Below are 25,238 nucleotides of genomic sequence, written 5' to 3' on the forward strand. Positions count from 1 at the left end.
GATGGGTTTCTGGAAAACATCCTTGATCTTGATCAATCTAGCTGAATTGCAACAAAAAGAAAGGACGGGATGAGAACTGGTTTACAGAAGGACCCGAGAGCTTAGAGGACAAGACTGGGAGACTATGCCAGCTTCCTGAGTAGTGGTCTTGAGAAGTTGGTTAAATTCACTGTGCCTCCATTGTCCTATATGCTAGCTTTGGCACCATCAGGAAGCTTCTTGAATTGACCTCTATGGGACTCTTTGTGTCATGGGTAAACCTGTCATCCGCTTGCATCTATTTTACACCTCTGAAGAAAAGGTTCTTACTTTACTTATTGCATTAGTTATTTTTCTTGTTGCTGTGATAAAATACTAGACAAAAGCAATAGACTGAAGGAAGAATAGAAGGAGGCAGGGACGCAGGGATGGAGTGAAGGGGGAAGGAGGGAGGGAAGGAGAGAAGGAAGAAAGGAGAAAGAGAGGAAAGAAAGAGGGAGGGGGATGGAATGAAGGAAAAGGAAGGGAGAGAAGGAGGCAGGGAGGGAGGAATAGAATGAAGGAGAGAGGGAAGGAAGGGAAGGGAAAGAAACATGAAAGGGAAGGAAGCAGGGAGGAAAGAAGGTGGGTACGTTTTGACTCATAGTATGAGAGCACCATCAATCGTGGTGGAGAAGGCACCATGGCAGGTGTATGAGGTAAGGAAAGACATTGTGATCCCAGTCAGGAGACAGGGAGAACAGATGTTGGCGCCCCACTTGCTTTCTCTTCTTTATGCAGTTTGGAGCCTAACCCATGGCATAGTGCTGCTCACATTCAAGGTCTGTATTTCCGCTTCAGTTAAACCTCTTTAGAAACACCCTCACAGACACGCCCAGATGTTTGTCTCCTAGGTGATTCTAGATCTCCTCCATCGGCAGCCAAAAACTTAACCATCCACACATACAAAGAGCTAATCTCTCAAGGTACATCAACTCAGCGGGTAGTTCACAATTACATCTTGAAAAATTATGTGCTTATTAAAAAGGGGGAGGGATTCCCTGGAAGGTCCGACTCTGTTTCCCTGGAAGAACCGATGCCATCCGGAGCCATCTTTGTTGCTTTCAGTCAAGGAGGCTGCTGACCAATGTGTAGTGCATGGGACAGACCCTACAGTAGAAGGAACTATACACTTGAAGGCAAGTTCTCTGCAGATAAAGGGCAGACATAAAGAGCATTTGTGCTAACTAAAACAGCCCAAGAGAGCACCACAGGAGTGGACTAGTTATGAAGCAGTTCTGATAAAGATGTGATGGCCTGGGGAGCTTATCCTTTGCTACAGTGTTTCCAAATAGAGCTTACCATATTCTCCAAAGACCTACAACAACCCTTCTTAGTTACTCAGGAGATAATTTTGACCCCAAACTCAATCTTGTAGAAACAATGCTAAATGTGTGAGGGGGTGACACACTGAAACTATTTATCAGAGATTTATGAATAATTGGGAAAACTGAAGACTACCTAAAAGGATCAGTGGAGCAGACCCCATTAAATAAATCTCATTAAACAGATGTTTTTGAAGCTCTTCTTATTGATGTTTATTTGAATTTTATGGTGATGTGGAAAGTTATTTACTGTGGCTTAAAGAAAGGGAAAAGGAACTGGGGAGATATGGCTCCGTCAGTAAAGCTGTATCTCGCAAAAGTGTGAGGACCTGATCTTTCTGTGGAATCCATCCAGGAGACCAGGTCTGGTGCCACACTAACCCCCAAAATTTGGGGAAGGCAAAATTAAGAAGATTATTGGAACTTACAAGCTAATCTACCCTGTGAACTCCATGCCAATGAAAGACTCAAAAACAAAAAACAAACAAATAAACAAAAAAGATTTGACAGTGTTCCTCAGAATGACACCAAAGGTTGTCCTCTAGTTCCCACATACATATGCACACACTTGTGTGTATGCACACACACACACACACACACACACACACACACACACACATTACAAGGAAGAGAAAAGGAAAAAATACATATCACCGCAAAACAAAATAAATCAGAGAATGAGAGATTGACTACATTGAGAAAGCCATCCATATTCATTGATTTCCAGAAGTTCTGATTGATATATAGCATTTCAAGTGCACTATAAAAGCTGCTTTGTATATACTTAGATGCACTGGCATATTGTATTTTCTGGTATGTACCATCTGAGATTTCGTTCGCATATGTTAAATTTTCCTGAATTTAAAAGGAAAGGCAAAGAGGTTTCTCTTCCCCCCTCCGAACACTCTAAGATGTGGTTATGTTATATGAGACTATTAAACAACGGAGCATACACTCATGTACTATTGATGAGGTTGTAAATTGAGATAGCCTCTCAGGAAGTTACTTTATTAGTGTGCATGAGCTTCGACACAGCAATTCCACGTTATCTTAGGAATGCGATAGGATACCAAGGTGAAGCATCGTGGTTTGAAAGCACTCCGGGTAAACCCAGCAGTGTTAGAACGACAAAGTAAATGAATCCACTATGCATCACTAATCTTCTTACTGGTGGGAGTTGTTTGTGTTTGCAACCTAACATTTGCCGTGAAACTAATAAAATCTTCTTAAAAGCAATGGCCTGGAGTGCGGGGTGGACTCAGTATACTTATGAAGTGGGTACTGTGTAGCTGCCTGGGTTCAGGCATCTAGTCAATACCCACAGTAAAATATATATATATATATATATATATATATATATATATATATATATATATATATAGCCAGGAGTGGTATGTGTGACTCTAACACTGGGAGTAGTAGAGTCGGTCAGGGCCAGGGGGTTGCTGGCCAGCCAGTCCAGCCAAAATGGCTAGCTTCAGGATCAGTAAGAGCCTGCCTATAAGTAAGGATTAAGTAAGTAGGTAGGTGAGTAAATAAATAGGAACTAAAGAAGAAACCTAATGTCAGTCTGTGGCTTAAACACACGGAGGAAGGGTAGAGAGAGAGGGAGAGGAAGAGGGAGAGGGGGAGAGAGAGAGAGAGAGAGAGAGGGAGGGAGGGAGAGAGAGAGAGAAGGAGAGAGAGGGAGAGAGAGAGACAGAGAGACAGAGAGAGAGAAGAGACGGAGAGGGGGGAGAGAGACAGAGGGAGAGAGAGAAGAGAGAGAGAAGAGAGGGAGAGGGGGGAGAGAGACAGAGGGAGAGAGAGAAGAGAGAGAGAGAGAGAGAGAGAGAGAGAGAGAGTGAGGGAGAAAGAGAAGAGAGAGAAGAGAAATATTACTAAAAGTAAGAAATATTAAACACAGCCGGACGTGTCACAGCCTACCTTGCTTAGCAGCAGAACCCCACTTAAACTGTCTGAGAATCCTGAAATGCAATTCCTTGGTTGTGATCACTAGTAATTGCTGCAGCCCAAACCCAGATTAGCTTCATTAGCTTGTATCTCTCAACACAGCCCTGCTGTCTCCGGAGAAATCCAACCATGCCGGTTTCCTTTCAGTGATTCCAAATTTACCATATTAGTCTTTCCTCGTCTTTATTTCAAAACTTTTTTTTTCTTGCAAGCAATGTTTAAAAGCTGCCCTCCCAGATCCCTGCTTAACTTCTTCCATTTAAAGAAGAAGGGGAAAAAAATGTAGCGTCACGATGGGTCACTTGAGGTGAGAGCTGGGTGGGGGAGGGATCAGCATACCATTTTTGTCTCGCACTCCGAACAAAAGAGCAACTACACACCCAACTCTGGGCTCCCTCTCTCCTCTCTTAACCTGTGGGTCACAGTCTGTCTTCACTTTTCATTGCTGCTGACATCCTGATATCCCTACCCCAGGTGCTTTTCAACTATCTATTTCTTACCCTGTATTAATTTAGCAGTCAGCTAGATCCAAGTTGCAAACTTGCCCTCTGATGCAGCAGGCGAGGCTTAGCTCTCGAATTCCAGGAGTGCAGCACCTGTTGGGAGCATCATCAACTTTCTTGCTCACCACAGAAAACACCTCAGAGTTTTCTTTTTCCCCTCTCCAAGGTACCCGCCCCCATGTATTCTCAATACCCATTTCTCTTGCTTCTCACTGGGCAGTCTTAGCTTTGTTGCCTCTAGACTGGCTCCATTGCTTTAGAGAATGGCAGCCTCTTCTCTGTGGTACTTCCTACACAATCTTAAAAACCAATATATCCAAAACAAAACCGAATGAAACATAGAAAAATGTCTCTTCTCTTCCGTTTCCCTAAAGCTGTTATATTGTTTGTTTCTTTGATACAAGGACATATTTAATATTTCAAGTACCTGCTTGTTCTCAACGATATACTTGAGTTGGGCATGACATGTAGAAACACAGGAGATACTCTCTGTGATGGTTTGTGTATGCTTGGGTCAGGGAGTGGCACTATTAGGAGGTGTGGCCTTGTTGAAGCGGGAGTGTCACTGTGGCTGTGGGATTTAATACCCTAGTCCTAGCTATCTAGACGCCAGTATTTTCCTAGCAGCCTTCAGATGAAGACTCTCAGCTCAGCCTGAACCATGCCTGCCTGGACACTGCCATGCTCCCGCCTTGATGATACTGAACTGAATCTCTGAACCTGTAAGGCAGCCCAAATAGATGTTGTGTTTTATGAGTTGCCTTGGTCATGGTGTCTGTTCACAGCAGTAAAACCCTGACTAAGACACCATCTCTTGTTTAAATGACTACTCTAGCCAGATAGGGTAGTGTATACCTGTCACCACAGCATGAGGCAAGGTAGGCAAAAGGATGATGGGTTCCAGGCTTTTCCAGACTAGACAAGGATACTGACTCAATAAATCAAAAGACAACAGTAACAGCCGACAGCAACCTCCTTTTCTCCTTTGACTTTCGCATGTGCAGCAAACTTCTGGAAAAGGATACCCTGACGTGTGAGCTGTGGTTATTCACCTTCCCTTCAACCGTGGCCATTGAGCCTCTATCTGCTTCCAACATCGTCAACACTGGGAGTGTTGAATCTCTTGGATTATCCTCATTTTGGTTGTTAGTGATCTTAAAGTATTGCCTTATATCTGATCAAAATGAATTCTCACACACAGCATATAAGGAGACAGGACATCCCACCCTCATGCTCAACTTGACTCCATTTACCAACTTAGCTGTACATCACTCAACAAGTACATGACAAAGCTTGGACTCAGAACCATATCTTCCAAGTCCAAGGCCTCCATGTCTTACACCCATGGATATCTTCATCAGGCCTTGACGCACAGTACAATGAGTGACCCATGAGTTTATGTACACATGAACAGGATGCAGGGTATATTTGGAAACTCCTTTCTGGCTTGACCTAACACTGTGATAGGAATTACCTCCTGACAACAGATGTCATCTACATTTGTACACAAAACACAATCTGACATAAGCACCAGAGGAGCGAACGTAAGATAACCAGGCTGAACTGTTGTCATTGGAATTCGTGTTACAAAAGCACCTTGTCCACAACTCAGATTTATAACTGGGATTTCCCGGTGCAGGAGTAACTTAACAGCTTCCATTTAAAAAGCAATCGACCCCTCATTTGACTCCTATATCCTTCTGAGAGGGAGTAATACTTGAATGAAGTTATAATTTACAAATAATCACCTTTCAGTAAGATGTGTCTGAGTAAACAGAGGAGTTGGAGGATGTGAAATACCCAAACAGAAGTGGCGGTTCAGCTTTTACAGCCTTCAGTGAATAGAGTCTTTCCAACCGTACTATATTCTGAACAACCGGAGACTCTGGTGACCCCGCTGGTATCGTGAACTGTCTAACTCAATGCTCCATCACTTGCCTCCTCTCTCAGAACCATCACAAGCAGAGCTGATCTGGAATTGCTGTCTAGTCTAATTTCTTTGCAGGTAACTTTTTCCCCCCAACTGCCTACATCTGTTGTCCCAGGAAAATTGTTGCCTGATAAAGGTACTTCCCCACCTGCTACTTCTGAAGTAGGAGGCATAAACACATCTGGGATTTTATCTCCCCAGCAATCTCTTGCGTATAATCCTAATTAGTCCAGCTATTTACCTTCATTCGGTGCCGTCATTTCGTTCACTGTGCAGTCATTGGAAATGTTTTCGGGAACCTGCCGTATATTGTTTTTTTCTACTCTAATATGTCACTTTCCTTTAATTTGGCTTGTTTACATTGCTTTTTTCTCTCCCTCCCGATTCCTTTGTAATTGATATTTTTATATCTTTCCCATATGTCTGCATAAATTGTCGAAGATCTCTCCTAGGCAAGTACTTGTTTGAACTACCCTCCTCTATTTTTACTTCCATGGTAAGTCGGCCTTCCTTCTGCCCTGTTTTTCAACAGTTATAAAGAAAGCAAGTAAATTCTTTGTTTTGCAATCTGTCCCAGTCATTAGATAACGTCACACTATAACCTTGAGGTTTAACCATGGGATGAAGAAAGACTGTGAAGACAAAATGCAGCCGAGTTCTCACACTGAGGGAAAGTTGACGGGTAGATGGGCTATCTGAAAAGCCAGAACGCAAGGCTAGTTTGTAAAGATCGTAGCCAGGTCTTTAACTGGTTCTTTCAGAGTCAGCTGATGGTTGGTTGGTTGGTTGGGAAGCTTCTCAGGTACACTGGGCTCTAGGAGGAACTCCGGGACTTGGCTGGCTAAGCTGGTGGGATCAGAAGTACTCCCCCCGGAGGAAATGAGGAGCTCCTTCGGTGCCTCCTTGCTTCTGTGGATGGAACGAGGGAACAGGGGCACCTGAATGAAATAGAAAAAAAGGGAAGCATTTATCATTTCTATTTTTTAAGATTATTTATTTATTTATTTATTTATTCATTTATTTATTCATTTATTTATTTATGTGAGTCCACTATAGCTGTCTTCAGACACACCAGGAGAGGGCATCAGATCCCATTACAGATGGTTGTGAGCCACCATGTGGTTGCTGGGAGTTGAACCCAGGACCTCTGGAAGGGCCGTCAGTGTTCTTAACCACTGAGCCATCTCTCCAGCCTGCATTTATCGTCTCTAATGGCTGAGAATTGGTCACATAACTCTGATACTGCTCTGTGTCCATGGTGCGTATTGCCTACATTTCCCTCGTGTTTTGTCTTGTCTTGTGTTTTTGTTTGCTCTCTTTCTTTCTGGAGATGACCTAATGAGCCTAAGTTCTTAATTTTAGAGTAGTCAATTTTATCAACCTTCTCAAAATTAGCACGTTATATTTTTAATTTTAAAACTCTTCTCTGTTTTCTTTCAAAAGTTTTCAAGTTTACCTTCTGACTCTTAAGTTCTTAATCCAGGTATAGTCGGTGCTGGTAACCCACATATTCTCCCTGGCTCAGCTTGGTTTATAATTTCCCTTTTAGCCAGTGATCTTCCTCCTGATACAAACTCACAGCTACCCCAATCCATCACAGATTCCCTGTTCTTTTCCACTGGCAAATTTAAAAAAAGTAACATTCCAGACCATCTACCGTCACTCGTAAGTGATATTGCTCTTTATAATAGCTTTGAAATTTAGTATTATAACATGTCCAATATTAATTTAGACAGTTTGGTTATCATAAATGGTTAGATAGATGAATGAGTAAGCTTTGAGTGGACCTGAGGTGAACCAGGATTACGAACCTGAGGTCTGAAGGTTGCAAAGGATGGGGAATACAAGGGCTACTATTGAGTATAAATTAGGTTTTTGAAAATCCAAGTTTTTACTTGTTTTTTCCCCCAAAATCGTGATTTCATTGGTTTGTTCTAATAATGATGTTTAAAGCTTGGTGTGATAGCCCATACATAAAATCCCAGCACATAGGCGTTATGCGATGATGTTGAGGAAAAGAAAGTAAAAAATGAATAAATAAATAAATTTATATCAACCTAATAAAAATGAGACAGTTCATGTGTTGGTTCAAATAAATCACAATTTTGAGGAAAGTTTGTTAACCATTTTTTACCTTGTTTGAGGGTAAATAGTATCTATACTTTATATAACATGTAGCATAGTATTATTGTGTGGTATATATTTGCATGGTATATTTACACAACTTACATAGTATATTGCTGTTAAAATTAGTAGCATCTACCCATTAGATAATTGAGGGACTAACATACAGCTAAGTGGTAGAGACTATCATAGAGGAATCATATATTTTTGAATCCTTAGTTCAAACAAATTTTATTAGGAAGTTATTACTGTGTGCTTGCGAATGCAGATGTGCGAGGGACTGCCTGTTCCATGGGCACATGCGTGGAGGCTGCAGGGTGACTTTGTAGAATTATTTCTCTACTTTCACCTTTACGTAGGCCCTAGGGATTGGATTCAGGTCACCCTGGCAAAAGCTTTTCTCTACTGAGCCATCTTGTCAGCCTCCAAATGGTTTTATAGACCGAAATTCTTCAAGTGGGGATAAAAAAAGGTTTGCATTTATGATCTCATATAGTTAATCAAAGTATGCAGCTTCTGTGCTGTGATGCAAGTAGAGCAAAGTAAATGACACATCGACAATCCAGCGGGGGACACACGCGCACTGTGCTAGAGCTCAGGAAGAGCTACGCAGGGAGATGCATGAGCCAAGACACACAGCCCGTGATGTTCTAGCTTTCATTCAAGCTAAGAATTCAAAGGAACCCAAGAGAAAGCTGTCAGAGCACTCAGAGTAGTAAGTGTGAATTAACTCACTGCAAAATGTGGGCATTGGTGTTGAGCGAATGTGGGCAGAATACCAGATGCCCCTGACGACAGTGAGAGGTACCGGTCTTCCAGCAAACCGTCTCATACTGTTGGAAGTCATCGTCATAGCGTCTTACGAGTGTTCAGACTGCCATCGCAGTTCATTGGGGAATCATGACCAAGACTGCTTTAAATGGATAGTATTGTACATACATACATACATACATACATACATACATACATACATACATACATACATTATATATACACACTGTGTGTAGATATTTCTTTAATTTTATCCATAAATTACAGATTTATTAGAGACCTGGTTGGCTGTATTTTTATGAATCTTCATGGCATAGAAAATGGAGTACAAGGCATATACTCTCTATAAGAAATAAGTATCAGTCTGTTAAACTTCTGCTTCAGTTACACACAGGTTTTTCTCTATATAGGTGTGTATTGGCTGTAATATAAACCATATTTCTTACTGGAGTAAACAGAAGAGTCTGCAGATAGCTGCAAAGACCAGTACATGACCAACTTTGTTCTGTCCCAAGGCTGGGCAGCACTTGCTTCTTCCACAGATTTATACTTTGTTGCCCATCTCTTGGGTTTGCCAGCAGGCAGCAATCTTTTTAAAAAATAATCTCTCTTCTTATAGCTGTTCCCAAGGTTGAAAGTTCTCTATGTGGCTTCCCAAATATTTATAGCTTAGCCATAAATACATGCATGTAGAAGTTGTCCCATCTTTCAAGTCTTTACCCTGCCTATTCAACTTGGAGTGACCCTCTTCAGCAGTAAATAGTGTGAGAATCCCATTGTTCCTGCACATTGTATGATTTCCGGTCCGATGGAAGAATGTCTCGAGAACTCTGCAGACCAGTCAGTCTTGTACTGTGGTTTCCAAAATGTGCATGGCTTATTTTTCTGTTCTTGTGTAGAAGAGTGTCTGCTCACAAAGGGTACTGCATAGGCAATTATGCTAGCCCAGAAGAGCAAGTCTGTAATTATTCTGTAACAACTGCTTGAATCCTTTATTTCCTAGATGGACTCTGTGAGGTTTTGAAATTGAGAAAACAATATTTTGAACCAATGAAGTTGAAATTGTCAGCACTTTCTCCCAGGGCTCATTTTTCAAAAGTTCCTGAAACAATAAAAGATAAATCTTTGTGGAAACAGGATAAATTGATTTTATGTATGGAATCTAGTCATGTTGGCTTTTCGTTGTTGTTGTTGTTTTTATATCTTTTTAAAAGTACTGTGAGCATAACAAGACAATCCAGGAACCTTCAGAAGGTCAGCCTCTGAGGGCAGTTTTGCACTTCAAATGTGCACACATTTAGTGGGTGCCTCATAGATGAGAAACAACCCAGAAGAGAATCAAAGCATTAGAACAAAGAACCAGCCAAAAGCAATAGGCCAATAGGTTGGAGACTGAATGTTCCCTTCTCGCAATTGTTAGGTGATTCTGACTTCAGTGAGAACTCTCTCGGGAGACGTGTGTGCCTGTGTGAGCAGGAAATGTGCCTGCAGGTGATGGACAGAATGTGGAGCCTCAGTGACGTCAGTTCTCGGCTCCAAGGAGAGGAAAGTGGAAGCAAATTGTCTATGAGATAATGGTAAGAGACGTTCCAGGGTGCGTGTGCTTTCCAATTTCACCATTTAGTTTTTCATAGACGAGGGGGGTAAAAAGGCTTTGAAAAATAGCATTAAGTTTATTCCTGACAAGACAGATGTGTTTCATTGCATAATAAGATAGTATTTTGAGGCAATTAGGAAAGAATACATGTATTCCTCAAGAACACATTCCACCTGTAACAACGAGATCTTTCCTTACCTTTGACATGTGCGTCTTATGCATGTTCATAGCACAGCCCTGTCATAATTCTTTTTCTATGGTTTTCCATGATCAGGAGATAGTCCATCATCCTGTGACCAATTGAGAGTGACTGGTGAATGGTCAATGTCCTCCAGATTGTCCTTGGTCTCAACATGCCAATATTACAATAATATTATCGTTGGTGTGTCCGGAGTACTTTGAGTTGATAAGAATTGCTCACACTGTAAAAGGTGAACCATTACAGCCTTTTATTCTGCTAAGACACGCTTAGATTTCTCAGAACCTGAGAAACTTGAGATGCCCATTTCAAATAAGGATTCAATTCTCCATGGGAGAAGGCTTGGTAAATCCATTATTAGGACTAAATGTATAAACCATTTTTTAAAAAGGCAGCTTTTTCTCTGAATTATTTGTTGTTTTCTGCAGATATTAATATTTTTATGGAAAGATGGTTTTATAGTTAAGGATTAAAATTATTATGCTTAAAGGGGTTGGCTCAGCATGTGAAAAAAGCACTTGTCACCAAGCCTTGTGACCCGAGCTCAATCTGAAACCAAACTGTAAGAGGAGAGAATGCACCCCTGCAAGTAGCCCTCTGCTTTTCACATGCTCAGCTTGCTTTGTCATCAAATGCGCGCACGATATACATAATAGATATGTATACAAATTTAAATATCAAATTTAAATATTGCATACGCAATAAAATATATCTTATGCTCCCCAGTTACTCTTGGAGTTTTCTCTGTGACACTTTCATACTCCATGACAAGATACTGGATGAAACACAGGATATCTTGAGTGTTATCTACTGTGCTAGATTATAAACAAGTAGCACATGATATTAAAGAAATCACCCCATGTTATTTTTGATGCTGACAAGTACTGGACCTTGGCATTTATGACTTGCACAACAAATGAGCAGAACGTCCACTTTGGTTCCATAAATTAGTTAACGACAAAGAAGATTGCTTCTTGCTAATGAAGAGCCACTCAAGAGTAGGTCCTTGACTTTTATGTCTTGTAAACCTTCCCGTTTTAGAGTGCTAGATTCTTATATTTAAAGAAAACACACATCTGTGTTTATAGCAGATGGTATGTTGACGTTTCCTATTATTATTCATTCTTCTGTCCATTGCTACAGATGTTACAAGTGTCTTCTACGTGTCTCCCCACTCCCACAGGCTGAAAATAGAACCCAGTTTTAAACATAGCATTAAAGGAAGAAACGGAGGGGAAATGCAAGGGAAAACCTGGTGTGTTACAAAATTAACTTTGACCTCTCATCACTTGGTCACTTTGAAAAGCAAGGAACTTTCAGTACAGTCAAAGCAACTTTCTTGTTTGTTTCATAGATACATGTGAAAGGAAATTACTTCACTTTTAAAAACTGGGCATTGTATAGCACTGTATTCACAGGGGATGATAAATCTCATTTGAAAAGCCACAAATTCTTTTTCAATTTATTTAGTCCTACTTATTGATCTATTTTTGAAATTTTATGTACTCGACTACTTATCTGCATGAAAGTCTGTGTACCACATGTGTGCAGTGACCAAGGAGGCCAGAAGAGGGTATAGGATCCCTAGGACTGGAGGAATAGACTGTTGTGAGCTGCAAAATGGTGACTGAGAAATGCGTCTGGGTCATCCGGAAGATCAGCAAGTGAGCTTAACCTCTGAACCAACTCTCCAGCCCTGTATCACTCTTATAATGAACAAATACTCAGTTTCAAATTCTGCACAGTTCAATGTTTAACTTAGTGACATTTGTCCAAAGTTATAAATTCCATTACCAGAGAATACACTGGTGAAACCCAGATATAAAGCATCACAAAGACTCAGGATGAATTCATTGGTGCAGTGGCTCAAATCAGCAGATACTGAGGCTCCGCTGGTCACAACCCTAGGTTTTACACTGCCCTCTTCCCTCTACAGATCAGGGCCAGGACATAGACAGTGACTCATTGAGGATCTACCATGTAGTCCGCACATTCAGAGTCACTTCTCTTGCTTCCACTGTTTTATTTATTCTTTGATGATATGATACACATGTAAAATGCATTTGATCATATGCATCCTCCATCACCTTGTCTAACTTCTCTCTCACTCCCGCTGAATGCCTTCCCCCAAGAGTCTTTCTCTTACTTTCATGTCTTTGGGGGCACTGACCCAGTGAGTTTAATAGGATTGCTGTCTCGTGAGCATGGAGCAAGTTCTTCCCACAATGTCAGAATTTGGAAGAACTTTGGGAAACAAGAAAACAAACGAATAAACAAAAACAAGAAGAAGGAAAAAAAAACCACTTCATCCCAAAAACTGTCTATCTGAGACTTGAGAACAGGTCTTAGCTCATTCTCCATAAAAAAAATAACAAACAAACAAAATACCACACAAAACAAAAACCTGTTTCTAATGAGGACATTAACTCCCGTTCATTGCTAGTTGTGAGTGAAATTTAGGGCATAAACTGCCTTTGAAAGGTTCCTAAGGAAAAGAGAGGTCAAGCACAGTTTTTGTAAATGGCACTTTCATCTAATTGGCCGGTGGAAAGGTAGGGGGTTACTTTAAAGTGGCTTTATGTAACTAACATTTCCCAAGGTTTACTTTAACAAGAAGAAAGGAAAGTGACATTGCATGAGATCGCAGAATAAAGGACTTGTATCATTGAGCCACTGTTCTTGGGAAATTAATAGACTCCCAAATCAGGCAAGATGATTAATACTGGCTTTCATCTGATCTATCAGCCACAGTGACAGGCACAGCATGCCCCTGACTTTTCCTGGCAGTGCCATTTAATAAGAAAGAGAGAGGCTAAGAGAAGATGATGGAAGGGGGAAATACACAAGCTTTCTGTACTGGGCAAAAAAACTTCTTGATTGACGGGCTGAGCTTCTCATGTTCAGTTCTTTATCAGCTCTTGGTAAGTAGACATTTTCTGGCTAAGACCACAGCCAAAAGGTGTTAGGTTTTTTTTTTTAGAGCACAGATGACAATTTTATAGGAGAAAGTGATGAACACTTTCATACTTCTAAAGGAAATGGCATTTGCAAAGATATAAATAATGATGAAGAGGAGAGAGGATGGGCTGATCGTGGGTGGGACTTACAGTAAAATTACTGTGAAAGTTTGGCTAAAGTAAATCAGTTTCTGAAGACTGGAAGGCTGGGTAGAAGATGGATAAGAGAGCACTGGCTTGTGTTCTTGTTCTATCCAGTCTCAAGGGCTGATGAGGAAGACCAGATCCTAAAAAAAAATGAACCTTCCTAGGTCCTCTGTCTGTTGGATGGGGTGAAGGCAGAGTCTTCTGAACATCGCATGGCTAGGCAGAGGTGAAGGACGACCTTGTTGATGAGAAGGATGGAGCGCACTAAGCTCCCGTGTGGAATGCTCACACCACTGTGGGAACCCACAGCTGCTGCAGAGTCAACCTGGCACCATGCCCACCATTTTCCTTACGACTCCTGCCCTGAGTGTTAGTTACCTTACTTCAGAAATTGAATCCACAGTGCCTTTCCTCCCCTCAATGCTTTCCCTGATGCCTTTCCCTGGCTCCTGTCCCACTTTAGAGTCCCACTCTTGTCCTTGTCAGCACTTCCCTCTGAGCCTGATCCAAGGTTCTTGCCTCACTTTGCTCTGAGAGGTTTCTTCAGAGACCATTGCTCCCTCTCCATCCTGCATAGCTACCCTCTAGAGATTCCTCTGAGCACTTCAACTGGAGAGGTGCTCTTTTTTTTTTTTCTGTGAAAAAAAACTGTCTTCCCCTGAGCCGGAGGTTGAATGTTCCCCTGTGTTCCCCAATATTTGCTCCTTGAATATATTGTAATTTTGCTAAGCCTCTGCTATGTGTCGCCATTCACCATTCCCTGTAAACGCACAGTCATTCTTCCAAAGACCTTAACATGGGAGAACATCCAGTGTCAAGGTCATAGCATGGCGGTGCCGAGCCAAAGGCTGCCTGACTAGTTTGTGCGAGAGCAGCATCATAGGATTGGCATCTGTGCTGATTAATTTTAACTGTCAACTTGACACAACCTAAAATCACTGGAGAAGAGAGTCTTAGTGAGGAATTCCTAGATCAGGGTGACCTGTGTGATCTGTGAAGGCGTGGGCGGTGAACAGCATTGATTGATTGGTAATAGAGGTAGGGAGACCCACCCTAGATGTGGACAGCACCATTTAATGAGCTGAACCCAGACAGCTAGCTGAGCATAAGCAGAAAGGCGGCGTAGATGTCTTGGTCTCTTTGTACTTAACTGTGGAAGGCGGATGGCATGCTGCTTCAGATTCCTGCTGCTGCAACTCCCTTGCGATTGTGAATTGTAACCTGGAATTCTGAGACAAATAAGCCCTTCCGTCTCATCAGAGTCTTTTATTACAGGAACAGAAGGGAAACTAGGACAGTAGGTCACATGACATCCTTCATTAGGAGCAAATTCTGTGCCCCAATGTCTTGTATTGCTCAATGTATTGGTTGGTTCATGGGGTTGCTGTGACAAAGTGCCTGACAAAAAGTCCAAGGGAAGAAGAGCTTATTTTGGTTCACGGTGTGAGCGGAGAGCCCATCACGGTGGAGAGGGAGTGGCACGCAGGGTGGGAAGCATCTGGTTACATTGGTACTGAGGTCCAAGAGCAGAAAGAGTCAAATGCTGATGCTCAGATGTGTTTTTTTTCCCTTTAATTTTCTTCTCTTTTCTTCCTTTCTCAGTCTGGGATCTATATCTATACGTCAGTAATATCGACATTCAGGGTTAGTCTTCTCTCTTCAGTTAAACCTCCCCAGAAACACCCTCACAGACATGTCCGAAGGTGTGTCTCCTGGGAGATTATAAATCCCATTAAGTTGTCAATGCAGTACAACTATCACATTTAAAAGACTATTTACAGAGTGTCTATGGTAGGCCAGACGTCATTCTGTGTTCTATATAGCTTGATCACTGAACAAAGCAGGAAGAGAAAAATGTTGCCATTATCACAGAACCTATCCTCCGGTAGAAGCAAAACTCCACAAGGTTGCACAGAAGTAATTGAAATGGAGAATGAAGAAGGCAGTGACAGTTTATGAAAAGAAAATAAATCAAGGAGTGGGAACATAAACTATGAGAAGAAGGACAGTATATCAGGGCACCAGGGAAACGTCCCTGAGCATTAAGTGGCTTCTGCTTGGTAGGCCTTGCTCTGGGGATCATGTTCCATGCATAGCTCCCTCCCAGGAAGCAGGAGTTGAAGCACAAGTTATAACACCTAACCAGAAGACACTCCATGGCCTCAGATGTATTTGAAGAAAACTACAGTTTGATTGTATGCCCCTTGTATCTTCCCTCATTTTCTCCCCTGGAAGTTCCTTCTCAGTCCAGCATCATCTTTCTTGAGATGATGCCTTTTAATTTCCACAAATTGACTTTCTACAAGACCTACTATAGTAAAAGATTAAGTCTCTGGAGATCTTTGACCCTAAATTGACCCAATGTCAGAAAAAAATATATATATACGTATATATACATATATATATTTCCTAGAGGAACATCAATAAAATTCTTCATTCTTAAAAAATGCAAACCGCTCTCTCATATGCATACATACATACATACATACATACATACATACATACAAACATACATACATACATGCTATCCCTCAATCCTAGGCAAAGACAAAAAACAGACTCTTTCTAAAGAGGTGATTTTTAACCTGCCATGCTATTCTGCACTTCCCGGAGAATCTTATAAAAGATACGAAAACAGACTCAGGACGAAGCGTGCTATTTCTTCCAGGAGGCTATAGGTTTCACACAGTATTGGATGCCCCCACACCACTGAGATTTAGAACACCTGATGTGGAATGGAAAGGTCTTCTTGTTCAGAAAGCGATTAGATCTGCCAAGATCTGTCAAACTTCAGAGCTACAGCTTGAGTGTCCCTGCTTACTATAAACATACCATGACTTACGGTCCGCAAATAGGAACCTAATCTCTCCCATCGCATCGGAACAGCCACAAGGTGAGAGTTAGTGGAAGGAGGTGGTGACAGTTCAGCTCATACTGCCCTCTTTGGAGTTAGCACCATCAAACAGCTGCATGAGGAACCCTCTGGGCACAGCCTCGCTGACCCTTTACTAGCTTCTCTGTGACCCTCTCTGCTAGCAGCCCTGTCCCAGGAGAAGCACTGAGTTATGCAAACAGATTGAGCTGTCTTAGAAGGATTTTTTTTCCCCTTCTCGGTGTCAGTGAGTGTTCTTCTGTCCTAACATTTCTTCTCTAGACTCACCTGGAATGGCCCCAGAAAGCTGTCTTTAAGTCCTGAAGCTCTGATCCAGCATGCAAGGAAGAAATTAAGTGGGGGGTGGGGGTGGAGAGAAGAAATGCTACTGCAGAGATATTTTTCATCTGCATACCTGCTAATCTACCAGAGCTGCTGCTCTGTGGATTTGAGCTTAAACACTGAAGCTAAAGACTCCCCTCGGCGCATTGCTACCACTGGGAACTGGTCCAGAAGATGTAACGATTAAAATATGTATCTATGTTTTCGCCTTTTGTTTTTGTATCAAAAAAGAGAGGTGCTATTACTCTAATTTTAATAAGTTTCAGAATGCTTCTCCCACTCTTTTCCTGTTCCCACACGTTCTCCTCTCTAGCTGCATTGGCTTGTGAACTTGGTGTTCTCACTGAAGGAGTCGAAACGGCAATTTGTTTAGGATGGTTGGAGCCAGTGCTGCTTTGACAAAGCAATGTAGTCATTATCTGGTGCTTGACACGTTTGCAATCCATTACACTGGGGTGTGTAGGAGGGACAGTTTTGTTGCTTTGGTTATGCTAAATCTATCTCTAGGATCCTCCAGGAGTGAACTGATTTATCATCAGGAGAGTGAGGCAGCCCGAAGAGCAGCATATGGGTTCCAAAATGCAAAGTCCTCCTCTCTGCTGACTGGGAACTGCAGCCCAGCCTTCTTGAGAAGCACTTTGTCAGCGGGAAGAGAGAAAGGAGACCCACCCATGAGAAAGGACACTCGGGTTTCTTTGATTGTCTGTAGCTCTACACAGATCTTCTTGTCCTCAGTGAAGACAACCTCAGTCAGAAAAACTCAACACCATGGCTGAAGAATCTAGGAAAGGAAGTCGTTAGATTTTATTCATTCATTTATCAGTCTGATGGTTGGCTGTGAGTATCTGCATCTGTGTTGGTTAGGTGCTGGTAGAAGCTATCAGGTTCCTGTCAGCAAGTTCTTCTTGGCATCAGCAATAGTGTGGACATTTGGTATCTGCAGATGGGATGGCTTCCTATGTGGGGCAGTCCCTGAAATAACCTTTCCTTCAGTCTCTGTTCTACACTGGACTAACATACTGTGTCCACATGGTTGCCCCACACTTCTGCAAGGTGCGGCACTGGTATGTATAAGGCAGTGTCTATGTAAGGGTAGATCATGGATCAAGGTCTCAGTCCTGTCCTGCAGAAGGAGCATGCGAGGGCAGTTACCTCAAGCAGGGCAACATGCGAAAACACATTTACCATGACTGTTAGCAAAAGTCCTTGACATCGGGTGGAAAGTGGCCAGTGTGTGGCAAAACACCTTAAGATACAATACATAGACCCAGTTCCCAAGCGCAAAATGGCAAGAGTGTTACATCTGGAAGTCTGCTGCAGAGAACTAGGGGTTAGAGATTTGACAGACAGGGAAAGAAGGCATAGTATGTGCCTGGATAGATGGAGAAATTTGGTCTTTTCAATTAAATCTTACAGATTCTCCTGATCTGAGAATAAGACCAGGATAGTTTTGGTTAGATATTTCACAGCAGAATCTGACAATAATATCGATTTGCTGATAAAAACAAAAATAGTCCCTTGTAGCTGTTGGGAGTTAATGACCCACCCCCCTCTCCTGGTGAGTCTTTCATGTTATCTCTGGGTATGCATGGCATCAAAAGGCAAGGCAGACAGACTCAGGTCCCTCTGGACTCTAACCTCAGTCCTTTGTGCCCTAGACAGCCCTGGGGTTTGTTTTAGTTCCGTTTGTTTTATTTTACTAAGTTACAGATTATTTTCTGTTTAGAACACATTGTGAGTAGTTGTAGGCTTAAGAGGAAAGAATCACGGGTTGGGAAACACCCTCAGAAGGGTTTCACAGTCATTTTTTCTTCAAAACCAGTCTGAGATTCATTCAACCTCCTGCGTCTTCTCACTAGACATCACGTGGGCAAAGTCTCCAGCACTGGTGCCTGTGAACGTTGCTATGAGTTTCCCGGCCTTCCCTATTTCCTGCTTTCTGGACCCTCCCATGCTGGACCCCTAATGAGCATTCCACTTTCCCAGTGGTACCCCAGAAAACCTCAGAAAGTGGGGATGGACTCCTGGATTTCTAAGCTTCCTTCTTATGCTGGCACTTCTGGAATTTTGTTGGCAGTCACTTGTACGTACGTCCTTTGCTTGTGGTCCTCAGAGGTCCTGGGCACAGACTCTGGCAGCGCAGCAGGCTGCTCTGTGGGTGACAAGCACGAAGGACCACCTGGGACATCTGTTTTCCTCTCTTCTCATTCTTGCCTTGCAGTCTTGCCCTATATTCCTCAAGATTACATAAGAAGGTCTTTAATGGGCTGACTCTGAGAGGACTCAGTGATAGCAGGAGAGACTTCAGTCGGTGCTGTACTTACAGGGTAAGTCCGCAGAAGCCGAGGCTATTTCTAAAACGGTCCGCAAAAGTAGCTTAAAAAATAATGGAGATTCTAAAACGAGATCATTTCCTGATGAAAACTCTAGAGACTGTTCAATTTTTAATTCTTTTTGAAATCAGCATGGTTTCCCTCCTTCCTATAAAGGTATTTAGAAAAAAAAAGTCCTTGATTTTGCCCTTTGGATACATTTGTATGAGTGTGATTCCTAACTTCCCACTTTAAATCCTCGTAACTGTATTTTTGAGGAATTTGGATATTTGTTTAATAAATACATCACAACTAATATTTATCATTTAAATATGGTCGCGGGGTTGGGGATTTAGCTCAGTGGTAGAGCGCTTGCCTAGGAAGCGCAAGGCCCTGGGTTCGGTCCCCAGCTCCCAAAAAAAGAACCAAAAAAAAAAAATAAATAAATATGGTCGCAATATAGAGCCATGAACATATCCTTGTCATTATTGAAATTGCTTTAGTTTTAATTAAGGATTAAGGCAATTCGTGTTTATGTTGAGACAAGGTCTCACTCTGTAGCCCAGGCTGGCCTCAAACTCATGTTAACCCTACTACTTCAGCCTTCTGAGGTCTAGGATTATAGGCATGAGCCTCTCTGCCCTAGCACTTGGGAATTTGAACTAGAATATAATCTAAAACCAGAGGTCATATTTCTATAGATTTTTAAACATCTCAGAGGCTTGCATCACTGGCCAGGGGAGATAATTCAGTGGTAAAAGGCTCAAGACTTCAAAGATAAAAGGCACGCATCTGTTTGTCAGCAATGAATTACAATGATACTAGAGATTGAAACGCATAAGTAACTTATATTAAAATGCAAGTGTGCCAAAATGTTTACCTGTCCAGAGAAATACTCCACAACTCCTAACTCTACCATATCAAAATCAATACAGGAGGATAAAACCTGACCTGTGAATATAATCAGGGGAGTCATTAGGAATCCTTTCAAATTCTCTCCTTTAATTTTTTTTTATTATTCATCTTAATTCAGAAGTTTGGGACTGACCTGAAATGATGGCTTTGGATGACAAACACCCAAACGAGTGGCCAGGAAGTGTCACTCGGCTGCCATTTTCATTATTCAGCTGGCCTCTAATAAAGTGACTCCATATAAACTATATTGTCCTAAGCCAGTTGCTGGCACTTCAGCCACCACATTCCCATGAGAACTAACAGTGGTAAGCTGTGCCCAGTGAGGCAAAGGTCCTTTCCTCTGAGCCAGTTTTCTTTCCCCAATTTTAAATTCCCTAATAGTCACATTTAAAAAACCAGCTAAGTAGGGGTTGGGGTGGGGGGAGCTGTGGCCAGGATATAAATAATAAAGAAGCAATCTATCAATAATAAAGAAAGACATATTTTTAAAAAGTTAAAGAAGATGAAGTTAATGCCAGAATATAACACTTAATGAGTTGTTTTTCATTCTAAGTCTTTAAAGTTCACACGTGTGCTTTTCACATGGAGCCATTCTGAATTTCTAGAGCTTAGTAGTCACCAACAGTACAACTCCGAGTTAACAACGTGGGCTAGCCTTGGTCCTGCCAAGGTTGGACCCCCCTCCCAGTGGATTGTGGGGGGGAGGGGGAGGTAAGGGGAGGTGGATGGGGAGGGGAACACCCTTATAAAAGGGGAGGGGGAGGGGTTATGGGGCTGATGGACAGGAGACCAACCAACCGGGAAAGGGAATAACATTTGAAATGTAAATTAGAAATATTCAATTAAAAAAAGGGGGGGTTGGGGATTTAGCTCAGTGGTAGAGCGCTTGCCTAGCAAGCGCAAGGCCCTGGGTTCAAAAAAAAGAAAAAAGAAAAAAGAAAAAAGAAAAAAGAAAAACAACATGGGCTAGAACTGTTTTTATTGCTAAAGGGATAAACAGCCTGAAGAAGGGAAACCTAACTCTCCCCCGCCCACCACCACACACACACACAAACCAACACATTGCATAGCCTCAGAAAGTTACCCTCAGGCATGCAGACAGTGGAATTTAGACAGGCTTGGCTGGTGTTATTGGTAATGTTTTTAGAAGGTGTAAATGAACCATGTTGTATATACACAAGGAGACATAGGTGAGAGAAAGGTGGTCCAATGACTGGCTCAACTGGGGATCCACTTCATGGGGGCAGGGAAACACCAAGGCCTGACACTACTGCTGATACCACGATGGGCTTACAGACAGGAGTCTCGAATGGCTGTCCTCCAAGAGGCCTAACAAGCAGCCGAAAGAGTCAGATGCAGATGCTTACTCCCAACCAATGGACTGAAGTCCGGGACCCCTGTAGTTGAATTAGGGAGAAGACAGAAGAAGTTGAGGAGGAAGAGGACCCAATAGGAAGACAGGAAGTCTCAACTAACCAGAACCCCGAGATCTCTTAGACACTGAGCCATCAACCCGGCAGCACATGTGAGCTCGTCTGAGGCGCTCAACACATACACAGCAGAGAACTGCCTGGTCTGGCTTCAGTGGGAGAATATGTGCCTAACTCTTGAGAGACTTGAGGCCCCAGGGAAAGGGGAAGCCTGGCAGGGGCATCGGGGACATGCTCTTGAAGACAGGGAGGAAGATGAGGAATGGGATAAGGAGCTATGGGAGGGAAGACTGGGAGTGGGGCAATGATTGGACTGTAAAAACATAAAAATAATTTTTAAAAAACCCCTTAGCTTAAGAATAATTTCCTGAAAGTTCTTATCTCTTTTTTGTAATAGCAAAACAAAACATGTAAAACCTTACCTTCTATATAGGGCGTACAACTTAAGATTCCTGTATACACTAAAGACCAGCTGAGACATCTAGCCTGCTTCCTCAGGATTCTGACATATATTGACATACATTCTGACCAGCTGGGACATCCAGCTTCATGGACTGAACAAGTACTGAATTCTTGGACTTCCCACTGGGAGACAGCCACAGTTGGACTAGTCGAAACACAGCCAATGTACCTCCATTCTATCGGTTCTGTTCCTCTGGCGAGTTCTACTACAACCCTCCATGCAGTTTTTTCAAGTTAGGAAAAGTAAGACTGCTGTTGATGGTAAGGTACCAGCATTAATGAAAGCACTCCAGGCGTGAACTACTAGATACCAAGTGCCAGCATTTCCCAGGGCTTTAGAACAAGAGAAAGTTTTAGCACATCTTGAGTTTAGCCCGAATTCCCAAGTTTCACTGATATAAAGCTAGTTTCTATGTTATACGTTAGCTTGATTCTATTTTCTTCTGCTCAGCGTGATGAGCATGTAGTCTGTCTTGCAAGTGAAACCATGTACTTAGCTATTGTCGCTGCTTAAATGGAAATGCTTACCTTGCTTGTACTCAGTAAATAACATGAAATGAAGGCTCCAATTTCCTTTAGGCTCATATTCCTTTAACTTGACAGTGATTCTATGTTTATCTTAGCTGTGTTAACTTCCAGCCCATAGATATGAAAATAGAAGGATCCTAAGTGAGTTCCCAACAAAGGAAAGAAGCAAAAATTAATTCTAACCCAGATTTCCTCACTAAATGTAACTGGGATGTTATTTGTGAACCCTGCATGATTGTCTATGCCCTCCTGTCATATCTTTAAAGGTCTGTTGGGACGTTTTGTTCTCTCTCTCTCTCTCTCTCTCTCTCTCTCTCACACACACACACACACACACACACAAACACACACACAAACACACACACAAACACACACACATAACACACACATAACACACACAAACACACACTAAACTACCTGAATCTTATTTAGCATTCTTGCTGTTCATCTTTCTCTATGAAGGGCGTGTGGCTGCTGAGTTTTAGCAAGTTCTTCCCTTATTGTCAGACAATATCCTATATGGGAGGAATTGTCAAATTCCATTGATATTGGTTGTCATCTACAACAGAGTCAAACTGAGCAGTCAGAACTAAAAACAAACAGAAAAATTGGTTCCTGACACAGAGTTCAAAGCAAATCATGAGTTTGAGGCTCAAAGAAGTAAGAGGTCAAGAAGTAGGGCATTCTTAAAGGTTAAAAAGAGGACATTTACCAGGCAAAAACACTAGGTTTTGTTGATGGAGCTTGGGAGAGGTTTCATACCTTCCTGTTAGGGATGGTCTTGGATCCTCAGTGTTCTACTACTTCACTTTCAGCCACTCTAACCACTCACCTTTCATATGAGGAGTGACAAAGAACCATCACTCTATACTGTTCAAGGATATAATTTTTTTTGGCTTTAACAGAGAGTTCTTAAGAAGTGACTAATTAGTCTTTACAATATCTGTCAGTTAGGTAATAGATGAAAAGAAAGTACATCCCCCCCCCAACTAGAACGAAGCCCCTTTTGGAACGGAAGTTTTCTGAGCTATAACTAGATAGCATTTAAGACAGAATGCTGAGGACAACATATGGGACAAAAATCTAAATGGATGGAAGTATGAAAATAGGACAGGAAGCTAAAATAGATGTGCACTCAATTTCTTTAGTATAAATAGCATTGTCTATAATCTCAGGTACATGATTCAGCAATTGCCAATGGAAATCATTTCCAGTATATCAAATGGGCAACGATGGACAAAGGATGGGGCACCACACTCAAACTTTAAAAAAATAAAATAAAATTTGGCTCACTGTAAGATTTGAAAAACTCAAATTTTAAGTTTTCTTTCTTTCTCTTTCTTTTCTTCTCTTTCTCAGTATCTCCTCCTCCTCCTTCTCCTCCTCCTCCTCCTCCTTCTCCTCCTCCTCCTCCTCCTCCTCCTCCTTCTCCTCCTCCTCCTCCTCCTCCTCCTTCTCCTCCTCCTCATCCTTCTCCTCCTCCTCCTCCTCCTCCTTCTCCTCCTCCTCCTCCTCCTCCTCCTTCTCCTCCTCCTCCTCCTCCTTCTCCTCCTCCTCCTCCTCCTCCTCCTCCTCCTCCTCCTCCTCCTCCTCCTCCTTCTCCTCCTCCTCCTGTCATTGTTGTTGTTTGTATGACTGGCACTGATCACCCACCTTTGCCGTTCATTCCTATCCCTAAAAGAAGCCAGTTTCAATACAGGTCAACAATCACCTAGCTGTATTGATTGGTTCATCAGACTTGTTCTGACTGTCACCCACACTGGTCTTTTATACACTCTACATCCATTTACTTCTTGAGGATGAATCCCACCTCCCCACACAATCAATCTATTGTCTCTCCCTCAGCTCTTAGTTCCTTCACGAAGCTCTTGTTCTTTTAAAAATTAACTAATTTGCTATCAGTTGCCATTATCTGATTAAAACATTCTTTCCAATCTTATTCTCTTTGAAATTATCATTTTTTTATTGACACTTAGTCCCAGGGATTCAAAGATAATTCTCTACCCTTATATCTTCCAACATGACACTTCCTTTCTTTCTCCACCCACTGCAACATGGCTTTAGTCTGATCATAAGATTAAACATGTTTAAAGTCTACAGTTTATCCAATCTATATGTGCTTCCCCCTCATCTTAATTCCTCTTTCAGTTTCTCTTGTCCCTCTCTTTATCTCATTTCTAGAAATTGAATGGTCCTCTCTTGATTTAGTCCTTATCCAACACATTTCTCTAATTTTTTCTTCTATCTCACTGCCATTCCGATACTACCCAGTCAGCTACTAGATTTTTCAGTCTTACTTCTGGGAGATCTAGGGATGATCTCATTTTTCTATACTCCTTGTTCTTACAGTGCTCAGAGCTTTGTCCGCTCCCATTTGTAAGTCTTCTAGTTGATAGCTGGCTCTCCAGCTTCTGCTTATCTCTATCGGTGACAAAACAAAGTTAAAAAGGATGTTTATTTAGGTTTACAGTTTGAGGGTAACATCTACCATGACAAGAAAGGCACACAGGCAGTAGCATGAGGTGGTCGGTCACACAGTATGGCAGTCAGGAAGCACAGAGACATGGGTTCTGCTTCTTACTCTTTTCTCCTTTCCACTGAGTCTAGAACCCCAGCCTATGGAGGGTGCCACCATATTTAAAGTGAGGCTTCCTTCTCTGTTAAACCATTTTGGAAACATGCCCTTAGGTACCCTCACAGGTGTATTTCCTTGGCGATCCTAAATCCAGTTCCATTGAAAGTCAATATTAACCATCACATCTTCCAAACCTATAAGAGTTATTATAAAGCAGAAGCTTGGGTTCAAAGGTTTTTCCCGGTTGCCTATTGCCAACTAAAAATGCTGAGTTTTCT

General features: G+C 42.0%; 1 long non-coding RNA gene across 2 annotated transcripts; it reads left to right on the forward strand.

Annotated features, from left to right (window-relative positions):
- Positions 1-5,464: 5,464 nt before the first annotated feature.
- LOC134486396 (uncharacterized) lies at positions 5,465-23,798 on the forward strand. Of its 2 annotated transcripts, none has more exons than XR_010065249.1 (3): positions 5,465-10,201; positions 18,960-19,065; positions 21,829-23,798. It is a non-coding gene; the product is annotated as an uncharacterized LOC134486396 (long non-coding RNA). The 2 variants fall into 2 exon arrangements; XR_010065248.1 differs by having other exon boundaries at positions 5,465-5,804; positions 6,171-19,065.
- Positions 23,799-25,238: the final 1,440 nt, after the last annotated feature.

Source organism: Rattus norvegicus, chromosome 3 (assembly GCF_036323735.1).
Source record: "Rattus norvegicus strain BN/NHsdMcwi chromosome 3, GRCr8, whole genome shotgun sequence".
NCBI classification, from domain to species: domain Eukaryota; kingdom Metazoa; phylum Chordata; class Mammalia; order Rodentia; family Muridae; genus Rattus; species Rattus norvegicus.